Below are 13,319 nucleotides of genomic sequence, written 5' to 3' on the forward strand. Positions count from 1 at the left end.
AAACTAAGCCTCTTAGAGCAAAACATACAACAGGAGGCTTAGTTTGGTCAGAATTGAGTTTATACTTCCAGAGTTAATGCTAAATACATTACTTCTGGTAAATGAGCCATCATAGCCACTAGAAGGCCATGAAAACTTGTGTCCCAGGCTTTTTAGACTCTACCCACGTACTATCCAAAACCCAAGGAGTGCATTGGTTGCCAGATGTAAAATCTATTTGCATTATTTTCAGCTCTCTAACCCCACCAAAGGGACGCGGGTGGCACTGTGGTCAAAACCAGAGCCTAGGGCTTGCTGATCAGAAGGTGGGCGGTTCAAATCCCCACGAAGGGGTGAGCTCCCGTTGCTCGGTCCTTGCTCCTGCCAACCTAGCAGTTCAAAAGCATGTCAAAGTGCAAGCAGATCAATAGGTACTGCTCCGGCGGGAAGGTAAACGGCGTTTCCATGCGCTGCTCTGGTTTGCCAGAAGCAGCTTAGTCATGCTGGCCACATGACCCGGAAAGCTGTCTGCGGACAAATGTCGGCTCCCTCAGCCAGTAAAGCAAGATGAGCGCCACAACCCCAGAGTCGTCCATGACTGGACTTAACAGGGGTCCTGTTACCTTTACCTTTAACCCCACTATAATTCTGTAATGCCTTCAGCATTGGGATGAGGGGGAGAGCAAATCAACTTTGTTATTTCATATAGGCTGCGCCCGCTGGATTTCTGCCTGTTGTGCAACAGCTAGAAAAGAAGCTTGCTGCCGAAGTTCTGAAGAGTCCGAAGCTATTTTCCTCCTACTCTTAGGAGCCCAGTGCCCCTAAGTGGCATAATGAAGCAATAATGTTTTGGGGTGGGTGGGTTTGATCTTGTTCAGGTTCTATATTCTGCCATCCTTGCATGAAATAGAATATATTAATAGTGGATACAGACTTTGCCTTTCTGTTTCCAACTCGTACATACTGGCAGGTATAATGTTGGGGCGTATTATTTGCTTACTGCTAAGTAGATGTATACGTTTGTATCAATAGTTACCAAACAAAGAGTTACTGGGAGGATCACAGACTGCTTTGCTGAGTGTACATACTGCTGACATAGGCAACCCGGAAGGTAGATGATTTTGACCATATGTGGAAGCAGGCAGCAGGGGAGTTGCACAGCATGGCTGGGTGTGGCTTTGCAGCTACTTAGCAAGAGCCAGCTAGCAAAATAAGTCCAGCTACCTGGGGAGGTAAAAGGTGTAACTCTCACCGCATAGATCTATTGTGAAAGAGTGTTCTAAAGCTTTCATGCTGCTCTGGAACTGCTCTGAATACATTTGGCACACCCAGAAGTTGAGCATCTTCTTGCCATAACACCCCCATTTTGAAGGCTTTTGGACTCTTAGTGTTGCTGCAGTCGGTTTTTAACAGCCTTACCCATGTGAAAAAACAGAATCTCCACACAAATCTAAAGAAGGAATTCCTAAACATACCACAATCTTCTCTAACCCCCCCCCAAAAAAAACATTGCTAGAGTGTCTCCAAATGTAACAACTAAATGTGCCAGCCCACTTAGTGGTCTTGAAGTCCAGGAACAAAAGAGACCTGTTTGGCAGGGAAGGGCTTTATTTCTAGCAAGCCACCTCTGACTCTGACTGTATGACAGACAGAAATCCAGTAAATAGTCCCAGCATTGAGAGGCAATGATTGCAAAACTTTATGGGTTGAATTTCTGCCTGCCATGCAGCTGTTTGTGTCACAGTTGGCCTGCCAGCAATGGTTAGTATAGCTTAAATAAAGAGTGGTTAGTAATTATAATTTTTATTTGTACCCCGTCCTCCCCAGCTGGAGCCAGGCTCAGGGCAGCTAACATCATAAAACTAATTACAGGTAGGTAGCCGTGTTGGTCTGCCATAGTCGAAACAAAATAAAAAAGAATCCTTCCAGTAGCACCTTAGAGACTAAGTTAGTTATTGGTATGAGCTTTCATGTGCATGCACACTTCTTCAGATACACTGAAACAGAAGTCACCAGACCCTTATATATAGTGAGAGAATGTTGAGGGGTATTACTCAGAAGGGTGGTGGGAATGGGTGATTGGCTGATAGGTGTGGTAAACCTGTTGACTGTTAACGACTGCAATTGGTCTTACAGAAAAACTAACACAGCACAGTGGTACCTCAGGTTACATATGCTTCAGGTTACATACGCTTCAGGTTACAGACTCCGCCAACCCAGAAATAGTGCTTCAGGTTTGCTTCAGAAAGAGAACAGAAATCGTGCTCCATCAGCGTGGCGGCAGCAGGAGGCCCCATTAGCTAAAGTGGTGCTTCAGGTTAGGAACAGTTTCAGGTTAAGTATGGACCTCCGGAACTTAACCTGCGGTACCAATGTATGCAAAGAACGCAAAAACAGGCAATTAAAATACATCTTAAAATTAGTTCAGAGCAAATTAAAATCTGAACAGATGGCAGTCCACAGGTAAAATTGAGAGTGGTTAATATTCTCCAAGGCCAACTGTTACCACTGGTCTTATAAAGGACCTGTGAGCGGGCTGGGAGGCCTCTTTAATGCTTGTTCTTATACAGAAAGAAGAATCAGACTGAACCCCGACCAAAGGCCTGGCGGAACACCTCCGTCTTGCAGGCCCTGTGGAAAGATGTCAAATCCCGCAGGGCCTGGTCCCTTGTGAGAGAGCGTTCCACCAGGCAGGCGCCACGGCCAAAAAGTAGTAGTCATGGATAGCTTTATCCTCAATGAAATTTGCCCAATTCCATTTGAAAGCCAATGGGATAGGTGAGATTAGACCAGACATTTAATAATCCCACCTTTAGCATCATTGTATAGGAATTTGAGTGGTCTGAAACATTGTTAACATGGAAACAGCACAGAACTGATGAATGCACATGAAATTAAGTACTTTACATGAGGTAGCCATGTGGCAAGTGCCCCCTAAAATGTAGCTGTCTTGTGTGAACCCAACACAGCCAGTCAGTCAACACAGCAACGTGTCTAATAATCATCCGAAGAAGACAGGTAATCCTCGTTTTATAAATAAAATGTTAAGTAGCACACCAGACAAGTGGGACAGTAAGTAGGCATTGAGAAAAATGCCACTGGGATCCCGTGATAGTTGTATACCATTCTGGATATCTTAATGTCAACTGTACAGTCCCCTATCAGTCAGAAAGCATTTTGTATTTAGTTATCACACATCTGAATTGCTTTTCAATCTAGCTCTCAAAGTCCACAATACTTAGATGCCTGTACTGCTATTATATAATAGCAAAGTACCAAAGCAGAAAACTGCTCCAAATGTTTATCCCATACACATCTATAAATTTGGAATGCTAGGCTGGGAAGTAGGTTTTTGCTTCCAACCCACTCCATGTACAAAGACTGATATGAAAGGATCAGGGGCAGGTTTCTACCTTCTCCAGTAAAAGACTATTCTCCCCCCCCCCCTCAGTGGTTGCATATTTTGAGACCTGTTTGCCAAAGGGAGTTTCTTTAGCCACCTCCTGCACCCAGGGGTGCTTTCTGGAGAAATCCTTCATACTCTGCAGGGAGTTTCTACCTAACATTCCAGGAAACTGACTTCTCCTTGACCCATTATGCTACATGACTTCCAGTTTACTGCGCAGTCCACAGTGTTGCCTTCACATACTGAAAGTGGTCAGGTTTTAGAAAGAAAAGCACCTATTCTTCCAGAAGACAACCCTTGTCCTTCCAAGCGGGACAGTGATCACAACTTAATGGTGCAATGAAGACTTTCAAAGTCCCTAATGCCCGATCCTTGATAAACTCCACCTGGAAGAATTTGTATGGGCATGCCTTGCTTTATTCTAAACAGCAGCCCTGCAGTGTAGATTACGCTAGCAAAAAATAGCACATCCAAAGTCATCCAGAAAGCTTCGGTGCTGAGTGGGGATCTGAAACGATGTCCCCCTGACCCAAGTTCAATGCCACATCTCAATATTGGTTCTGGGTTAGGGAGAACCATTGTCATTAGAATGGATGATAGTAGGCTAGGGGGACTATGGGTTAGTCCCAGTACAAGGAAGTCTGGGCCAACCTGGTGCTCTTAAGACCTTTCAGTCTAGGGCAGGCATAGGCAAACTCAGCCCTCCAGCTGTTTCGGGACTACAACTCCCATCATCCCTAGCTAACAGGACCAGTGGTCAGGGATGATGGGAATTGTAGTCTCAAAACATCTGGAAGGTCGAGTTTGGGGGTGCCTGGTCTAGGGCTCCCACCAGTCCTGGAATGCACTGCTGCACTGGCTGAAGCTGATGGGAGTTGTAGTCCAAAACAACCAGAAAGCACCAGGCTGGCTAAGCTAGCGCAAGGCAACTCCTTATTTTGTTTTGTAATTTTCGCTTTAACCAGGAATGTAGGCAGCTGCCATCTGGACATGATGTGAAAGCCAGCACTGAAGCACATGGGCTGTTCTGTTTACACTTGCAGCATATCAGTGGAAATTTCCACATGATGGCTCTGTTCCATCAGCCACTCAAGATGTGATTTTTATCAGAGGCCACCATAACCGGGCATAGGCGTTTACCTTATTTATTTGAAACATTTTTATACCACCCTTTTAAAAACCCCAGAGTGCTTTGTTAACATTTGACAATAAAACCAGTCCATTAAAACCTAAGAAATGCAGTTGAAACAGCAACATCCACAGTAACCAGACAATTCAAAATGGCATTGGTATCAGTCACCAGGATAGGCCTGGGTGAACAGGTATGTTCTCAGGATGCACCAAGAACTCAACAGAGCTTGTGCCCACCTCGTTTCAATGCTCCAGAAATTGTTCCACAAACTAGAAAAGGCCCTGCCCGTGTCCTGAAACCCTGGCCTACCTGGCAGCAAGTCAGTGTGCCGTGTCCAAAGTTGAAAGTCCGAGGGCCAATCCACACATGTGAAGCCCAGAGTCCAAAGGTCAGAAACTGAAGTTCAGGGTCAGTCCAAGTTGCCAAGTCTGAAGTCCAGCAGTCAGGATACAGGCCAAACCCGAAGCACAATCCCTTAGAGGCCCTGAAGCACCCAAGTCCCTCAACATGGACAGTTGAAGAGACACCTCAGCTCCACTTCCCTCTTTGTACTCTGCATGCTGATTGCAGCATCTGGGCTTAACGAGGCATGTGACCCTCACCTGTTCTGAGCCTACTCCAGCTGAGGAATCACATAGCGAGCCCCACCTGGCCAGATAGGGAGCTGGGCTGTGGGTTATTGCCTGTCCCAGCCTCCTACCTAGAGAGTCTCTTCTGCTGCTCCCTGTGCTTCAGAGCCTGCCTTGTTTGTGGAGACAGGGGCCCTTCTGGCTCTGGTGATGGGTCCTGCTGATCTGGTTCCTGTGCATTGACCTCCAGCCCCTCACCATCCTCCATCACCCAGTGAGTACTTCCTACACCAACCTCAGCTTCCCCATTCCCAACATGCCCCAGTGAGCCCCAATCCCAGAGACACCCCTTGCTGGGATCTTCCTCCTTCTCCCAGTTCATGACACCCTGGTTACCACCAGAGGGAATTCTTCAGGATATGGCACCACCAGGATGGCCTTTTCGGTTGTAGCCCCTCGCTTGTGGAATGAAGTAACATAGAGATTTAACACCCAGAATTGAAACCAACAGAGTGAGAAAGGTTCCTTTAAAGGTATATATTTGAAGAAATGGATAAATCTGCTAGATATACCATGTTGCACTTAACCACTACCCCCACCTTGAAAGTTGTGGCAGCAGTGACATTTATTTATTTATTGCATTTTTATCCCACCTTTCCTCCATGGAGCTCAAGGTGGCATGTATAGTTCTCCACCTCTGCATTTTATCCCCACAACAACCCTGTGAGGTAGGTTAGGCTGAGAGCCAATGGCTGGCCTAAGGTCACCCAGTGAACTTCAAGGCTAAGCCCTGGTCTCCCAGGTCTTAATCCAACACCCTAACCACTACACCACACTGCCTCTCTGGCATGTCTGGATTCAGCTTTTGCCTGATGCTGAACATTTAAAGTGACACTGCATATCTCCACAATGAGGGCAGGGCTGCCCAGGCAGGATTTTTTGTGCTTCTTCCCATCCTTGCTGTTTTGTTCTCTGTCACCCATATTTGATGCTTATTTTTACATTCATTAACTAACCATCATTTCATGAAACAATCAGATGTCTGCAGTGACAGTCAACAACCAGTCAGAACTGATAATGAACAGAAGCCACACATTTAAGTAAAGCATATGCATTTTATACATCCCTTTCCGAATGTCTGGAATTGAACTTTTTTTTTTAAGGAGTCACTGCTCTAGCTGTCAGCTAGGGACCATTTTGCAAATAAGCACATGGTGACTATGTATTTTGTTGGAACCTGAGTGTTGTCAGCAGATTCAGGAACTGAAATTGGAAGAAAACAGGAGTATGGACACGACAGGCTCTACATCCAGGTAAAAGGTAAAGGGACCCCTGACCATCAGGTCCAGTCATGGCCGACTCTGGGGTTGCAGCATTCATCTCGCTTTATTGGCCGAGGGAGCCGGCGTACAGCTTCCAGGTCATGTGGCCAGCATGACTAAGCTGCTTCTGGCGAACCAGAGCAGCGCACAGAAACGCCGTTTACCTTCCCGCCGGAGCGGTACCTATTTATCTACTTGCACTCTGACGTGCTTTCGAACTGCTAGGTTGGCAGGAGCAGGGACCGAGCAACGGGAGCTCACCCCATCACAGGGATTCGAACTGCTGACCTTCTGATCGGCAAGTCCTAGGCTCTGTGGGTTAACCCACAGCGCCACCTGCGTCCAGGTAGGAAACTTTAAAAATGAAACCTAATATTACTCAGAGTATTGGAACCAATAACATATTTAAGCAGGAGCAGAGCAGCTGCTTTGAATCCAGTGCGGCAAGATGCCTGCCTATGGTCCCTGACTGCACAAACATTGCTCCAGTCTTAGGTCTGAACTTTCATTCAGCCTGAGGAATAAATGGTGCTGGTGCTGCTGTCACTGTTGATCAGCTGTTGGGTTCCAGAGTGATTTGCTGTTAAACAGCTGCTTACTGCCAAACAACTGCCTTGTGATTAAAGCAGCAATATTCTCCCATCACCCACACTGCAAGATAAATTCCAAGCAAGTTTTGGCAAAAACTCATGCAGCGACCACCTGAATAATGCTAAGAATATAATCTCTTCACATTAATACAGTAATGATAATTACTTGTCATTACTTGTATCATCATCTTCATTATTGATCTATCTAGAGACCGATGTCTGACCCTCATCAGAAGTGATCTCAGAGCAGATCACCACAATCTAAAACATAACAAATAATTTAAAATGGAAAATAAAATATATTATCAGACCTTTCTACCTTTTCATTAATAGAGTGTTCCAAGTGGTCCACATAAATTATTGTAGTAAAACTAATGAAAACTCAGTAATAACAAATTGAGGGGAGGTCCTGTAGTTAGTGGCAGTAAATATGCTTTGAAGGCAAGAAGATTGAAGGATCCATATACGGCATTTTCAGTTAAAAGGCAATTGGCAAAGCTAGGAGTGGAAAAATTCATCCCTCAGACCTTGGAGCAAAGCGGGTAGGATTCAATATGTGTTCATTTATGTGACCACTACTATCCTCACACTAGAGATGAGATTCTCAAGCAAAGAGTGCCTTTGTCTCAGGCAGGGGTAAGGAAACTGATCCTCCAGATGTTATTGGAATCCAGTTCCCCTCATCCGATGCTGGCTGGGGTTGATGGGAGGTGGATTCCAACAACATCTGGACAGCCACAGGTTCCCTATCTCTGGCCTAGACCTATACCCATTGTGTGAATGAAAGAGGTGAGATTTCCACCAGCCCTTTAGTGCAGCTGTGTGTGTTTTTCTTTAATTAAGGTAAGTACTTACCTAACTAACTAACAAGGTTGTTATGAGGATGCTGCTTTGAGCTCCTGGGTGGAAAGGCAGAATCCTGATCCTAGCACACATACACATGTATGTAGTTTAAGCCCAAGGCTGCAATCCTAACCATACTTTCCTGAGAACAAGCTCCACTGAACATAGTGGGATGTATTTATAAGAAAGTGTGCCTAGGAATGAACAACATCTCTCACTTGAAAGCCCACAGTACACTGTGTTGAATTGTGGCCTTTGCTTTCTGAGAAATCAACCAAATATACAAAATAAACCAAATGTACAACAACAAAACAGTGTGTTGTGATGTATTACATGCACACTGTTGGTACCTGGAGCCTGAAATAGGAATCTGGGTCCCTATCACTTCAGGTCAATCTGATCAAGGAGTGAGCGTCTGGGAAGATATCAGCACAGAGTCCTCTGCACTGCCAAGAAGGGGGTAGGGAAGAGAGCCCCAAGGCAGAATGTGCCCTTGCCTGTTTCCTTTTTGTTTTGAGAATTGCCTGCAGAAGCCTATAAAAAGTTCAGATATTTCTAAATGTGGTGTGGTTGGGCGTGTGTGTGTGGAGGGTGTTTTTTGTTTTGTTTTGTTTTGTTTTGTTTTCTTTGCTGCCATACATGTTTTCCACCCATAATTGTTTTAATACAAACTAGGAAAGGTTTTAAGACACCCAAACTAGGAAAGGTTTTTTACATTAGAAACAGAATATCTCAAAGTGATGGAAAGTTTAATTAACAGAGCACTATTGTATGGAATAAGAGAGTTCCCAAATCAATAAGTTATATATTTATTAATTGGGGGGATGGACATATTACTGATGCCACAATTCTAAACCTTTTCACAACGAGTTCACACAGAGGGCTGGATTCAACTAAATACTTGTGCTAGTGGGAATCGGCACAATGAGGCATCGAGGTATGCAGACCCTCTAAGTGTCTCTGTTTTCCAGGGACAGTCCCTGATTTACAGAAGCCATCCTGGTTTCTGATTTCATCCCGGAATGTCTACCTTTTCCTTAGCTTAGGGCATCCCTTTTTTAAAGGTGAAATGTTGGATGGTATGGAGTTATCCAACTCCCGAGTCTTCTGAAGACAACCCTGTATAGGGAAGTTGTTTAATGTTTTATTATGTTTGTTATATATGTTGGAAGCCACCCAGAGTGACTGGGACAACCCAGTCAGATGGGCAGGGTATAAATAGTAATATTTTTTATTATGGAATGGGACATCCCTATTTTCATCGGGAAAATGTTGAAGGGTATGGGTAGGTGGTAGTGCACATACCTTGCATATAGACACTCAGGTTTGCTCCTGGGCACTTCTGGTTGGCTTAAGCCCTTGAAAGAAGCTAAAAAAAACCAAGCTAAAATAATTTTTCAAAACAGTACAGAAACAACTGAAAATGGTCTTCAAAACAAGACAACATGAAGTCAGAGACCTTTTCATTAAGCTAGAAAAGCTTGGTTTGTCTCTTTAGAAGACAGCCTTATGTATATTCATAAACCCAACCAAGGTCCTAGGTTAATGTACCCTGCCACTCAATAGGCCTAAGGATATCTTTTGCAGTTGCTTTTAGTTCTCCTCAAGCCCCATAGACTCATTCTCCTATAGTCTCCAAGTTGTATGCATAATCTTTTCTGCCTTTGGGAAACACTCATTACCTTTCTCTGTCCTCACCAGAAGAATTTGACGAGCTCCAAGTTCACAACACCTTAAAGAGTGGCATTGTTTTCGAAGACAGCTCAGCCACTGCAATGAGGCCTCACTTAGGTTGCGGTTGACTTGAGGCACACCTTCATTTCAAAGTTACCTGTAAAAAAAAACCACACACACAAACAAAGCCTGCTACCTATAAAAATAGCCCTGGTGTTTGGCATGAATGCCTGTTAAATATCTTTTCAAAGTATGCCTAGCACACCCTTAATTGCTTTCAAGAGCTCTCTGGCACTTTTTGTCTAGGGCCAATTCATTCCTACGTGCAGAAATGCAGAGCTCTCAAAATCAAGCCACTCCCTTGGCTCATGCAAGGAACCTCTGCTCTACCCCTTGTGACACTGAAATGCACATGGTATGTATGTATTATGTGATTTTTTAAATGGCTGAATACCAAAGGTACATCTTCCCCCTACTCTTTAAAGAAGGAATGGGATAAAGGCAGGAGGCTCCCCCAGATGACATGTTTATTGAGCATCCTTCCTAACTGATTTGCACAACACTTATGTGTAGCTGAGCTTGTATCCTGTCTTTATTGAGCTTTCATTCTGATTTGCTTGCAGGGCAGTTACACAACAACAAACATTTGTCCTGAATTCACTTGTGGGGCATTCATACATCTTCTTGTTAGCCATTTCTTCATGCCACACTTTTTGATGCATTTCCCCAGTCCCCTTCAAAAGTCTTATTCTTCTTCAACATGGATTTGTTGCATGAGGTTGACAGAGCCCTTTATAATACTAATTTAATAATAATAATTTATTATTTATACCCCGCCCATCTGGCTGGGTTTCCCCAGCCACTCTGGGCGGCTTCCAACAAAACATTAAAATACAAGAATTCATCAGCTATTAAAAGCTTCCCTAAACAGGACTGCCTTCAGATGTCTTCTAAAAAATAAGAATAATTTAATCGGCTTTAACTGCTCCAGGTGTGCACTTGGATCTCTACCACAAAATAGTCTGGAGCCACCCATAACACATGCCCATGAACAGGAGGAGATGGGGAGCAGGGTGACTCTGGTTTTACCCTTCCACCTTTGCTCTTGAAAAGACATGCACACAGCTTGCAAATTGACTCCTGGTTGCCTCTTGACCCTCCTGCTTCGGTCAAGCTGTCCACTTTTCTTCCTGGTATGTTTACTCAATCAACCGTACGTCTGGTATTTTTTTTTAGAGCAAATGCTTCAGGGTTTCCTCCCATCACCACAGAACTACTACAGTGCCTTCCCTTTTTTTAACCTCTACACAATAGCATTCTGAAGCTTATATAAAGCAACAGGAAGGTTCTAACCAGGAACTTATTTGAACACCCTTCCAGCCACAAACACCACATGCTGAGGGCAGCTGTGTGCAGGCCAATGCCACATGGAGAAGTCAGTGTGGGTCAGCATTTTTGCAGACTGCTATGAATGGTTCTCATCTTGAGAGCAAGTCCTAACTGCTCTATGCTAAGAATCCAAGATGCCTAGGAGACATGTCTGTGCTCCTGGGAGAGTAAGAGAAGATAACAAGCCAACTGATTTCAATGCATTTTCTGTGGAGGATGTTGATTCTGTGTTCTGTCTTTAACTAAACTGAAATAACAGGTCTGACATCCTTTTGGTGGGGGTGGGAGTGGAGAAAAGCAACCGGATCCAGTTTGTCCTTTTGATTGATTTCCCAGCATCAGCACTGAACTCGCTGACAACTGGGAGCCAAAAAAATCAGCTTAGCTCAACCCAACATGCTGATAACTAAGTTGCGCTGCAGCTATCTGCCAAAGCAGAGGTTTCCTCCAAAATGATTTCTCTTTTTTTGATGTGTATGCATGTGTGTGTGTGTGTGAGAGAGAATCTCTTTACCCAGACAGAAAAGTATGATAAGAGGTAGCTCTATGTACAAAGCAGTTGTGCTCAAATTCCAGTGTTAAAGTACTGCCGTATCGCTCTCACTTTTGACCTGTTCTGAGATATGGCCTTAAGATCTTGTCGTTACATTCTCCAAAGCAAAATAAGTTTAATTTCCTATTAAGAATGGATACCAAGGAGTCACTGGAAAACAGGGCTGTTGATACTATTTCAAGTTGCTGCTTAGGGCCACCAACAGGTGAGCAAGTGGCTTCAGGCATTTGAAATGGATGCAATGCCTCCTCCTTTCATGTAGCAATTCTTCAGCATTTTGCAGTAAACTGCTAAAACCACTGAGAATTATACTAGGGAAAGGGTTTGCTTACAGAGATTCCTAAACTATTTGGCCTACTGCCCCTTTTCGGGGGGGGGGATACTCAGCGCCCCCTGGAAATCTACCTTCTTTAAGCAAACAAACAGAAAGAGGAAGACAAATTTGAGTTGTTTAATTGTCTTCTATTTCTTTATGCTTCCACCCACCTTATTTTTATTCAGTGCCCTCCCAATTGCAATTACTACTGCCCCCCTGGATCATTCCAGTGTCCCCCCAGGGGGTGGCATAGCCCACTTTGAGAAACGCTGCTTAAGAGGAAGGGTGAGAGGTAAGGAGCTGGCCACGCAGGGATCACTTCCCATCAGTTGCAAAAGCGGGAAAACAAAAGGTTTTGTCATTTGTGACTGGAAAAATCAAAATAGCCCCGTCTCCTCTCTGTCTCTCTCTCTCTCTCTCTCTCTCTCTCTCTCTCTCTCTCTCTCTCCTTTAACAGTGTCTCAAATATGTCACCAAAGGATATCTCATAGCAAGGTGGCTCCTAAGTTGCTCTTCACTCAGAAACACAGCTGCATCAAGGAGGACTGCGCTTTGCACCCTCCCCCAAATTGTGCAGATGTTTTCCTGTCATGTCCAAGTGTCCCTCCCAAGCAATGTTTTCCAATGTGTTGAAATCAGCCCTCAAGTTATGCTTCTCCTCCAAAGCAGAAGCTCTGACCTGAAATAGTAACATCTAAAAATATTCACTTGCCCTGGTTGGTTCCTCCACATTTTTCAACGAGCCCAAGGGACAGGATTTTGTGCTTTACTTATTAGCAAGGGCTTTCTGTTAAATAATAAGCAGATCAATAAAGCATCAAACCATTGCCAAACAGGAACCTTCTTTAGCGAGGGGCAGCTCTTGTTTGAGCTTTTATAACGGGGGTGTGAGAAATAGTCCCCATAAAAGCAGAAGATTCACACAGTTCAATGTAGAGTCTCAACCTCTAGGCTGATCAAGGAACGACAGTAGGGTGAAGAGTGCTGCAGTATGGGAGAATGGGAGCCGGTTGTTCACCTGATACACACCTCATCCTGTGTTCTCACAGGCACCTTGAGATATACCCCAGTTTGATAACTGAAGGTTGGTTCACACATATACATGCAACGTTTGATGGATTCATTCAACATTTGAATATGTGAGTGGCAGTCCCGTATGCAAACTGATCCCATTGAAAACTGGTGAAACAAACATTCTACCTGCGGTGTTAAATCTGGGGGTGAGCATAATAATAATTTGGTACTGTAGTCATTGATCAATGATTGCAATAACACAAGCCTTCCCTGAGAAAGAAGAGGCCTTGAGCCATGGGTGTAGCCAGGATTTTTGTTAGGGAGGGCAGGACTTTGGGGGGGGGCAGAACCTACGTGATTGGTCAGTTAATTATTTCTATTGTTTTACTTGATGGCTACACCTGTGCCTTGAGCTGTTGCTCGTAGCCATGAATAGGGATGGGGAACCTTAGCTCAGTGCCTAGGAGCCAACTCATAGGGGCTGAGGTCCCTTCGCCCCCCTCCAATAAAATATTTGAGAGGACTGAGGGCC

At 44.4% G+C, this 13,319-nt stretch overlaps 1 protein-coding gene and 1 long non-coding RNA gene across 2 annotated transcripts in view; one reads left to right on the forward strand and one right to left on the reverse strand.

Moving 5' to 3' along the window:
• MYSM1 (Myb like, SWIRM and MPN domains 1) overlaps positions 1-13,319 on the forward strand; it is a 286,494-nt gene that overhangs the window by 228,662 nt on the left and 44,513 nt on the right. The window lies entirely within an intron of this gene.
• Positions 9,384-13,319, reverse strand: part of LOC128415707 (uncharacterized) — a 29,400-nt gene continuing 25,464 nt past the window's right edge. The window contains exon 3 of the long non-coding RNA XR_008331045.1: positions 9,384-9,672. This is a non-coding gene — a long non-coding RNA (uncharacterized LOC128415707). The remainder of the gene's footprint in view (positions 9,673-13,319) is intronic.

Source organism: Podarcis raffonei, chromosome 6, assembly GCF_027172205.1.
Source record: "Podarcis raffonei isolate rPodRaf1 chromosome 6, rPodRaf1.pri, whole genome shotgun sequence".
NCBI lineage: Eukaryota > Metazoa > Chordata > Lepidosauria > Squamata > Lacertidae > Podarcis > Podarcis raffonei.